Raw genomic sequence first — 11,575 nt, forward strand, 5'->3', positions numbered from 1 at the left:
AGCAACGTCGTTGATTGTGCGTTGCCCTCCAATGCCGACTCAGCAGCGTCACCGGGTCATTTGTTATAATTGAATAATTCCCAAGTGCGAGCCGATTGATGGCATTAACCCTTTAGTCGCGTGGGCACCACTACCGCATTATAAGACGCACCCGAACTTCTTAATTCAAATACCACGTGGGCCTGGAAGGAAGGTGGGGTATAGGGACGAAAGTGCGCCTTATAATCCGGAGAATACGCTGCAAACATAATCTCAACACAGCCCCGCAGAAAACCTTTAACACCTGTTGTAAACGATACCCGGGCACGTTTTTAGCAGCTGTGGGTAGTCCAGTAAACACACACACCACACCACACACTGTTGTACTCTACTTCAATGCTACTACGCCTATGCTGTTCTTACACCCGAACACAACCCCCCACCCACCCACCCACCAATCTCCTCCAACACCGACCTGCACTGACCAGCGCGGTGAAGAATGGTCAAAGTACCCTCCATGGATATACAAAAGGGCTCTCTACTACTCATACACAAATGACAAAGATCCACCCCCTCCCCCTGGATAGCCTTCACAGACTGTGTGGGGCAAGAACGAGTAGCACCTGTGAAGACCGGCACGGCACACGGAGGGGTGGGGTGGCCAGCAACAACGCCCGGCCGCCTTTGTCTCCCCAGTGGCGATGGTTTACGCATCGCACCAACGGACTCATTTAAGGCTGAGTCGACCTAGGGGGAGGCCCAGAACCGGTTCAATTACGCAACCGCCACTGGTATTGGCCCTGAGCGAGAATCGAACTCGGGACGCCGCGTTCGAAGCGCAGTGCCCTAACCGCTGCGCCACCGCTCCCTACTCACACTACATAAGCACGCGCTCACACGCATACAGTATACACATAGACTGTTGGCCGGTCTCAATCGATACAGGAATCTGGTCAACAACAACCATCACTCGCCACTCAGTGGCGGTGATGTCCCTGCGGCGCTTGTGCCAGGCTAGGTGCACGTTAAGGCCACGTGAAGTGTCGAATGCCCGCTGACATGAGGTCACGGGACAGACCCAGGTGGCACGGGTTGACTGTTTAAACGAATGTGGTCTCACATACGCGTACGCACCGGATTATAAGACGCACGACTCCAAATTTGCGTCTTATATTCCCGGAGAACGCGGATGCAATATTACATCTCTCCATGTAAACATCTCTCTGCGTATTCATACATCTCTCTCTCGACATCACAGACTCGTGCTCACGAAACACTTCGCAAACATCAAACAGCGACGCGGGCAGATGAACGATTGCAAATGAAAGTTCGCGTTACCTGGCGCGTCACGTGGCCCTGGTCCCGTCGTACAAGCCGAGCGCTCTCTTCTCGACAACTTTCCCTTGCTCAGCTGCCCGACCTCCTGTTAGTCTGAGTGCGTGGGGGTCCCCTACGTACGCGTGTCCCCCGAGTTTGCGTCCGCGCGTGTCGCGTGGCCCACGTTGAGAAGAGGAGCGCGCCCCTCTCTGTCGATGTGCGCGCTCGCGCGTGTTGAGTCTGCCGCGTTTCACCCGCAGCGGAGCGACTCTCCCAACGTCCCCGGACTCTCCGCGTCTGAGTTCGACAGCGACTCTCTATCTCTCTCTCTCTTGTCCCTCTGCGTCCGTGAGAGTCTCCGCGCGAAGGCTGCGTCTGTGTAAGAGAGTGCGTGTCTGTGTAAGGGAGCGTGCGTGTCTGTGTAAGGGTGCGTGCGTGTCTGTGTAAGGGCGCGTGTCTGTGTAAGGATGCGTGCGTGTCTGTGTAAGGGCGCGTGTCTGTGTAAGGGTGCGTGCGTGTCTGTGTAAGGGTGCGTGCGTGTCTGTGTAAGGGCGCGTGTCTGTGTAAGGGTGCGTGCGTGTCTGTGTAAGGGTGCGTGTCTGTGTAAGAGTGCGTGTGCGTGTCTGTGTAAGGGTACGCGTGAGTGTCTGTGTAATGGTGCGTGCGTGTCTATGTAAGAGCGCGTGCGTGTCTATGTAAGAGTGCGCGTGTCTGTGTAAGAGTGAGCGTGTCTATGTAAGAGTGCGTGCGTGTCTGTGTAAGAGTGAGCGTGTCTATGTAAGAGTGCGTGCGTGTCTTTGTAAGAGTGCGTGCGTGTCTATGTAAGAGTGCGTGCGTGTCTGTGTAAGGGTGCGCGTGCGTGTCTGTGTAAGAGTGCGTGCGTGTCTATGTAAGAGCGTGCGTGTCTGTGTAAGAGCGCGTGCTTGTCTATGTAAGGGTGCGTGCGTGTCTGTGTAAGGGTGCGTGCGTGTCGTCTCTACCTGTCTGCGTACACGCGCCTACGTGCGCGCGTGTCCGCCTCCCCCCCCCGCGTCTCCCCCCGCGTGTCTCTCTCTCTCTGTCTCTCTCTCTGTCTGTCTCTCTCTCTGTCCCTCTCTCTGTCTCTCTCTGTCTGTCTCTCTCCCTCTGTCCCTCTCTCTGTCTCTCTATGTCTCTCTCTCTCTGTCTCTCTGTCCCTAGGCGTGCGTCTCTGCGAGTGCCCCACGCTCCAAAACCCGGAGCGCCTCCCGTCTCCCCCCTCCCTCCTCGCCTTCGCCTGTCGCCGCGGGCCTCCCCGCGACCGCCGCCGGCGCCGCCGCTCACCGAAACGAGGCGTCGACGTCGTCGTCGTCGTCCACCGACTCCGGGTCGCCGGTCGTCCCAGCGGCAGCAGCAACCCCCCAGTGGAGAGCGCGGATAGCAGCGGGCGGCGCCTCGCGGAGTCGCTCCGCGCGTGTTTCGTCGCCTCGGCCGCGTCTCGGTTGGGTCTCCAGGCGGCACGCAAACCCCCCACCACCACCCCCCCACCACCAACCACCCCCTTAGCCCACACGCGACTCACTCACTCAGTGTCCACTCCGACTCGGTGGTGGTGGCGGTGGTGATTGAGGGGGGGGGGGGTCCTTCGGTTCGACTCCGCGACGACAAGCAGAGACGAACAACTCCGCATGGCCGGGGGGAGGGAGTGAGGGAGGGAGGAGGAGTGGTGGGACGACGAACTTCACACGCGGGCAGTCCCAGCTGTAAGTGAGCCTTTGTGTGCAATCACCATCAACATCATCTCTCTCTCTCGCTCTCTCAGTCTCTCTCTCTCTCGCCTTACGTTTGTCCTCGTTATTCCGTCTCTTGACGAGTCGTCGTACGATCAGAACACGCGTGTGTGTGTGTGTGTCTCTCTCTCTCACACACGCGCACAGTGTACGCGTGTGGGTCTGTCTAAGAGAGAGAGTGTGTCTGTGTAAGGCTGTGCGTGTGTGCGCGTGTGTGTGTTGCCTTCAAACTGATTCCAAACATTCCACGGGTGTGTTACGCTAACCAACGCCACGCCTCCACACACCCCTACCCCTCGAGCCTCACCCCCTCTAACCCCCACAACGCCGATCACCCCTCCCCTATCACCCCCACCCCTCCCTACCTCCTCCTCCTCTATCCCTCCCACAGTCTCAGGGGGTGTGTGTGTCTGTCTCTGTGTGTGTCTGTCTCTCTGTGTGTGTGTGACTGTCTGTGTGTGTGACTGCGTGTATCTTTGCGTGTGTTTCTGTGCGTGTGTCTCTGTGTGTGTGTGTGTCTCTGTGTGTATGACTGCGTGTGTCTCTGTGTGTGTGACTCTGTGTGTGTGTCTCTGTGTATGTGACTGCGTGTGTATCTGTGTGTGTCTGTGTGTGTGTCTGTCTCTGTCTGTGTGTGTGTGACTGCGTGTGTCTCTGTGTGTGTGTGACTGTCTCTCTGTGTGTGTCTGTCTCTGTGTGTGTGACTGCGTGTGTCTCTGTGTGTGTGTGTCTGTGTGTGGTGTCTCTATGTGTGTGTGTGTGACTGCGTGTGTTTATGTGTGTGTGTCTCTGTGTGTGTGTCTGTGTGTGTGTGTGTGACTGCGTGTGTCTCTGTGTGTGTCTCTGTGTGTGTGTCTCTGTGTATGTGACTGCGTGTGTATCTGTGTGTGTCTGTGTGTGTGTCTGTCTCTGTCTGTGTGTGTGTGACTGCGTGTGTCTCTGTGTGTGTGTGACTGTCTCTCTGTGTGTGTCTGTCTCTGTGTGTGTGACTGCGTGTGTCTCTGTGTGTGTGTGTCTGTGTGTGGTGTCTCTATGTGTGTGTGTGTGTGACTGCGTGTGTCTCTGTGTGTGTGACTCTGTGTGTGTCTCTGTGTATGTGACTGCGTGTGTCTCTGTGTGTGTCTCTGTGTGTGTGACTGTCTATGTGTGTGTGACTGCGTGTGTCTCTGTGTGTGTGACTGTCTATGTGTGTGTGACTGCGTGTGTCTCTGTGTGTGTGTGACTGTGTGTGTGTGACTGCGTGTGTTTCTGTGTGTGTATGTCTGGGTGTGTGTGTCACAGTCTCTCTGGGTATCCGTGTGAGTGTGTATGTATTTGAGTGTGTCTCTATGTGTGTGTGTATGTCTCTCTGGGTATCCGTGTGAGTGTGAGTGTGTATGTATGTGAGTGTGTCTCTATTTGTGTTTGTATGTCTCTCTGGGTATGTATGTGAGTGTGTCTCTATGTGTGTGTATGTCTCTGGTTATCTGTGTGTGTATGCGACTACGTGTTCCTATATGCGTGTGTGCATGAGTGGGAACCGGTGGAAGAGTGGTTAGCGCTCTGTGCTACTGAACTCGGTATGTGTATCTGTAACTGTGGGTATGCATGCGTAACGGTGTTTTGAATTTGTCCCTCTGTATCTGCAATTCCCTTTGTTTCCCGTGACGGTACGTCCAAATTCCTCGCTTGTAATACTACACACACACATATATCCACACACACAAAGGGGCAATTGTTATGCTGAACCTGGTCCGAGCCTCCCTTAGGTACACTCAGCCTCAAACGAGTACCTGGTGTGGTGTCAATGGCAACACCGTGGAGACAATAGCTCTCTTTGTTTCCCAAGTGGCAGTGTGCGTGTGTGTGTGTGACTTGCGCGTTCGATAGCAGGCAAGGCACTTGCCACATGCGGTGCTTGTTCTGGAAGACTTTGCTGTTTTTTTCCTGGATTTTTCTGTTTTGCGTAGTCACTTTAAGATCTAGATTGGAAGTTTTTGTGACTGCAGGGATCCATACTCTTTGGTTCTTTCGGTAAAGTCACGTAGGTAGAAAATAAATTAAATTAAATCACGACGTTTCGGGCGCAACACAAGTGTCCATCATCAGGTGGGACAACCACAGCAATAAACAAAAGTTTCTTGCTGTGGTTGTCCCACCTGATGACGGACGCTTGTGTTGCGCCCGAAACGTCGTGATTTAATTTATTTCATTTCACTTTAAAGATGTTTCTTGTTCATGTTTTTGTTTATTGCGGTTGCACCCGAGTCAAGAAGCCGCATGGCTCACCGGGTTATAGCTAATGCATGAAACTGAACTGACACAAATCTGTTTCAGGAAGAGCTAGAGTCTGTCTATAGTAGTGTAGTGTATTGTGTAGTGTATAGTGTAGCATATAGTAGTGTAGTGTGTAGTGTATAGTGTAGCATATAGTAGTGTAGTGTATTGTGTAGTGTATAATATAGTAGTGTAAAGTAGTGAGTAGTGTACAGCAGTGTAGTGTATAGGGTAGCGTATAGTGTAGTGTATAGTAATGTATAGTAGTGTATAGTGTAGTAGAGTATAGTGCATAGTGTAGTAGAGTATAGTGTATAGTGTAGCATATAGTAGTGTAAAGTCGTGAGTAGTGTATAGCAGTGTAGTGTATAGGGCAGCGTATAGTGTAGTGTATAGTAATGTATAGTAGTGTATAGTGTAGTAGAGTACAGTGTAGTGTATAGTGTAGTAGTGTATAGTGTAGTAGTGTGGTAGTGTATAGTGTAGTAGTGTAGTGTATAGAAGTGTATAGTGTAGTGTAGTAGTGTATAGTAGTTTAGTAGTGTATAGTGTAGTGTAGTAGTGTATAGTAGTGTATAGTGTAGTGTAGTAGTGTATAGTGTAGTAGTGTATAGTGTAGTTTATAGTGTAGTAGTGTATAGTGTAGTGTATAGTGTGGTAGTGTATAGTGTAGAAGTGTGGTAGTGTATAGTGTAGTGTATAGTAGTGTATAGTGTAGTGTAATAGTGTATAGTAGTGTATAGTGTAGTGTAGTAGTGTATAGTGTAGTGTATAGTGTAGTTTATAGTGTAGTGTATAGTGTAGTGTATAGTGTAGTGTATAGTATAGTGTATAGTAGTGTAGTTTATAGTGTAGTGTATAGTGTAGTGTATAGTGTAGTAGTGCTGCAGTCTGTCGCCAGGGAGAGGGAGGTTTGGACCGCCACCACTCAACACGCCGCCGCCGCGACCCTCACCAGGACAAGCGAGCTGAGAGACGGACGGTCTCCTGGTCGCGAGCGGGAATGGAACTCTGTTGGCCGGGTTCAACCGAGGCGGTGGTGTGCCTCACCACCGCAGCAGTTGCTTCTCGAACTTGCGTTGGCTTGCTGCTGCTACTACTGAATTGAGTTTTCAACCGAGTAACCCACCACGCCCGACACAACGTGGTTCTGGCAAATGAATGTGCGCAGAATGAACATCAATAGTTGAGAATAGGTTTTCCCCTTTTTTCTGGTAACAAAACAGCTGTTTTAAGGTGTTAAAACACCAAACTGAAACGTTTTACAAGGAATCATGTCTGCATTGACCAAAATAATGTACAAAAAACTCACTCTGATAATATATACATTAACTGATTGGTCCACACCAGAGACAGCTTTCTTTTGAGCCGAGTCTCAAACAGTTGAACCAATACGTCCAATTGTGTGCGGAATATCCTAGCAGGCTGCGAGTAACTGCAAGCGAATGCAAAACAAAACACAAATTCAACGGACGCTTTGCCACGCGTAACGCAATTAGTTCTCGCTCGGTGGCTCACTCTTGGAGGCCGCATTGTTTGAGATCGACGAGTTTAGAAAGGTACTTTATACCACTCTCGCTTGCCGCACGGATTACAAATGTTTCGTGGTTAGGGGCCGTCCATAAATGACGTCATGCGATCTTTGACCTCCCCCCCCCCCTCGTCACACGGCATCACAAAAAGTCAGACCCCCCCTCAAATATGACGTCACAAAGCTCTGCCCCCTCCCCCAAAAAATATATAAAACATGCTTCAAATCGCTTTAAACTATTGTCATTGTAGTGCGTATTTAATGTGCCGCTGCACTCTGATGTTGTAGGAGAAAACATTTATTGAAACGTCTATTTAATTAAGTAGAACGTGTTGTCTATATTTATTTAAAGTTGCGCATTTTGATGTGACGTCACATTTCTCAACCCCCCCCCCCCTCGTCACAAATGTCTGACCCCCCCCCCCAGGTGCGTGACGTCATTTATGGACGGCCCCTTATTCACGCCCCGATTACCCCGTTTCGCACGTGCAGAAATCACCGCCCCTGGGCACATGGCCACGCGGAACCCCCAAAGGGGGGTCGGGGTGGGGATCTGCGTCGTCCCTCGCCGGGTTGATAATCGCCGCACTGCCACTACCGCTGCCCGCACAGAGGCAACACAACGACCGGCTTCGGTTGACCGGGGCCTGATCGTCGCCTGAGGTTTTGTTTTGTTTACGCGGAGCGAATAACGCGCCGAATTATTCAATAAAACACGCGCGCAGAGCCACGCGCACAGATCCATCATTCATTCAGAGAGAGAGAGTGAGCTATTACACATGCACACATACACTAACACCACTAACACAGATGCATCATTCATTCACAGAGTGAGAGCTGTACACAAAGACCCCCCGTATAGCCTTAATAGACTGTTGGAGCAAGTGCTGTTAGCGAGCACCTATTAAGGCTGGCACGGCACACCAGGGGGTGGGTGGCCAGCACCACGCCGGGCCGCCTTTGTCTCCCAAGTGGCGATGTTTTTACGCACCGCACCAGGTACTCATTTGAGGCCGAGTCAACCTAGGGGAGGCCCAGGACCAGTTCAGATCATCGTCACTGGTGATGGCCGTGAGCGGGAATCGAACTCGGGTCACCAGGTTCGTAGCGAAGCGCGCTAACCGCTCCACCACCACTCCGAACTGTACACGCACACACGGACACATTCACTTACCTACCCACTCACCCATCCACTCGCCTACTCACATAGCGACCCACTCACCAACTCACCCACCTACTCACAAATACATTCACCTACCCACTCACCCACCTACTCACATACCCACCCACTCACTCACCCACCTACTCACCAACCCATTCACCCACCCACTCACCCACATACTCACATACCCACCCACACTCGCCCACCTACTCACTTACCCAACTACTCACAAACCCATTCACCTACCCACTCACCCACCTACTCACATACCCACCCACTCACTCACCCACCTATTAATCAACTCACTCACTCACCTACTCACCCGCCCACTCACCCATCTACTCACCAATCCATTCACCCACCCACTCACCCATCTACTCACATACCCACCCACTCACTCACCCACCGACTCACATACCCATCCACTCACTCACCCGCCCACTCACCCATCCACTCACTCGCACACCCACTCACCCATCTACTCACCAAACCACTCACCCATATTCTCACCCACTCACTCACCCATCTACTCATCAACTCACTCACTCACCTACTCACCCGCCCACTCACCCATCTACTCACCAACCCATTCACCCACCCACTCACCCATCTACTCACATACCCACACACTCACTCACCCACCGACTCACATACCCATCCACTCACTCACCCACCCACTCACCCATCTACTCACCCACCCACTCACCCATCTACTCACCCACCCACTCACCCATCTACTCACCAACCCACTCACCCATCTACTCACCCACTCACTCACCCACCTACTCATCAACTCACTCACTAACTCACCTCTTCACCCGCCCACTCACCCATCTACTCACCAACCCATTCACCCACCCACTCACCCATCTACTCACATACCCGCCCACTCACTCACCCACCGACTCACATACCCATCCACTCACTCACCCGCCTACTCACCCATCTACTCACCCACTCACCCATCTACTCACCAACCCACTCACCAACCCACTCACTCACCTACCTACGCATCAACTAACTCACTCACTCACTCACCTACTCACCCACCCACTCACCCATCTACTCACCAACCCATTCACCCACCCACTCACCCATCTACTCACATACCCGCCCACTCACTCACCCACCGACTCACATACCCATCCACTCACTCACCCGCCCGCTCACCCATCTACTCACCAACCCACTCACCCACCCACTCACCCATCTACTCACATACCCATCCACTCACTCACCCACTCACTCACCCACTCACCCATCTACTCACCCGTCCACTCACCAACCCACTCAACCACACCCAAACACCGCCTCCCCGTGTGCGTGGGGCGCAGTGTGAAGCCGCACACAGCACGCAGATTCTCAGACTCTCTCTCCTCCGCTCGTCCATTCGGCATCCGCACCTCCCGTGGCTTGTGGAGCGCTGCCCATCGCTTCTTCCGTGGAAGATGGAAACCGGGCAGCGAGGTGGCGGTGATGGCGGTGGTCGACTCGCTGATGAGCCGAGGAGGGCGTTCTTACTGCAGTGCCAGTTTCCTTCTCATCACCGCATGCCGTGTCTACCCACACGGTGTACCCCGTATTCTTGTAGTACAGGGGAATTGAGTTTTCAGGTCCATACGTCGTACAGCCGTTTCAATACGGGCAACAACTTTTGTTTGTTTGTGTTTCTCCCTCGTGATGGGACTTTGTAGGATGAACGTAGAGATTCATAAGGGGCACAAGATGACCAATAAGGTCTGAATTGGTCCGTAATAAGGTAGGCACTGATAAGGGGTTGACATGTATGTTATTTGTTTTTATTTCTCCCTCGTGGTGATGGGACTTTGTAGGATGAACGTTGAGATTTATAAGGGGCACGGGGTGACCAATAAGGTCTGAATTGGTCTGTAATAAGGTAGGGCACTGATAAGCGGGTTGACAGGTACGTAGTGGTGAGTGGTGAGTGCACTAGTGGTGAGTGCACTAGTGGTGAGTGCGCTAGTGGTGAGTGTGCTAGTGGTGAGTGTACTAGTGGTGAGTGCGCTAGTGGTGAGTGTAGTGCCGAGTGCACTAGTGGTGAGTGCACTAGTGGTGAGTGTACTAGTGGTGAGTGCGCTAGTGGTGAGTGTGCTAGTGGTGAGTGTACTCGTGGTGAGTGTACTAGTGGTGAGTGCGCTAGTGGTGAGTGTGCTAGTGGTGAGTGTACTCGTGGTGAGTGTACTAGTGGTGAGTGCGCTAGTGGTGAGTGTGCTAGTGGTGAGTGTGCTAGTGGTGAGTGCACTAGTGGTGAGTGTGCTAGTGGTGAGTGTACTAGTGGTGAGTGCGCTAGTGGTGAGTGCACTAGTGGTGAGTGTGCTAGTGGTGAGTGTACTAGTGGTGAGTGCACTAGTGGTGAGTGCACTAGTGGTGAGTGTGCTAGTGGTGAGTGTACTAGTGGTGAGTGTGCTAGTGGTGAGTGCACTAGTGGTGAGTGTGCTAGTGGTGAGTGTACTAGTGGTGAGTGTGCTAGTGGTGAGTGCGCTAGTGGTGAGTGTACTAGTGGTGAGTGTGCTATTGGTGAGTGTGCTAGTGGTGAGTGTACTCGTGGTGAGTGTACTAGTGGTGAGTGCACTAGTGGTGAGTGCAGTGGCAGGGCACTGCTAAAGGGGTTGACAGCTTTATTCACCGTCTGCATCGTCCTCATCATCAGGTCGTCTTCTTCGATGTTGCCACCTTTTTTTTCCTTCTTACTTCTACGTTGGTCAACCCTTTGGGGGTGCGGGGGAGGCCAGCTTAGATGCGGTAGAATCCTTCCGCGACGAAACTTTTGTTTTCGAGTTGCCAATAATCTTGCGATCGAGTACGCCAGGGGCTATCCATTGAGTTTGTACGAAAAAAAATCTGTGAAAACTTGACCCCCCCCCTCCCCGTACGCACGCGGAATTTTTACCTTCCCCCCCACCGAATCCTATAGAACGGCCGATTTTTAATCCACGCAGAAACGATCAAGGATTAATAACATTCACGTGTTTAAGCAAACAGATAGTCCACCGCCGGAGTATCTAACTCATTTGAAGGCCAATTTCGATTTAAAGCTTTCGTGACTGCAGGGATTCATCTTCTTGGTTCTTTCGGTAAAGTCACGTAGAATGAAAATAATAAAATAATAAAAATAAAACATAATAAAATAATTCTCACGACGTTTCGGCCACAACGCAAGCAGCCGTCCTCAGGTGGAGAACAGGTCTGTCGAGAAGACAGAGTCTGAAATAGACAGACCTGTTCTCCACCTGAGGACGGCTGCTTGCGTTGTGGCCGAAACGTCGTGAGAATTATTTTATTATGTTTTATTTTTATTATTTTATTATTTCCATTCCACGTGACTTTACCGAAAGAACCAAGAAGTTGAAGGCCAATGTAGACACATTATTATCGAGGCTTCACCCCCCTCCCCGGTTCCTATGCGTACATTGTCAGTAGACCGCCCCCCCATACGCAAGCGAACGCATTTGGATTAACCCCCCATCCCCCTCCATGCGTACGGACTCAGTGGATGGCCTCCCATGGGAAGTCTGTCCCAGACTTTCCCCACTGGAGGTGGCGTCGAGCGTGGCCACCGCC

At 51.8% G+C, this 11,575-nt stretch overlaps 1 protein-coding gene across 3 annotated transcripts in view; it reads right to left on the bottom strand.

Annotated features, from left to right (window-relative positions):
- LOC144728040 (uncharacterized) overlaps positions 1-3,305 on the bottom strand; it is a 147,518-nt gene extending 144,213 nt beyond the window's left edge. The window contains exons 1-2 of one of the 3 annotated variants that reach the window (XM_078607261.1): positions 2,599-3,305; positions 1,318-1,671 (exon numbers count right to left, since the gene is read on the bottom strand). The gene's annotated coding sequence lies outside the window, so the exon portion shown is untranslated. The remainder of the gene's footprint in view (positions 1-1,317; positions 1,672-2,598) is intronic. The other 2 variants (XM_078607260.1, XM_078607262.1) reach the window with 2 other exon arrangements.
- Positions 3,306-11,575: the final 8,270 nt, after the last annotated feature.

Source organism: Lampetra planeri, chromosome 27 (genome assembly GCF_965212315.1).
Source record: "Lampetra planeri chromosome 27, kcLamPlan1.2.h2, whole genome shotgun sequence".
Lineage (NCBI taxonomy): Eukaryota > Metazoa > Chordata > Hyperoartia > Petromyzontiformes > Petromyzontidae > Lampetra > Lampetra planeri.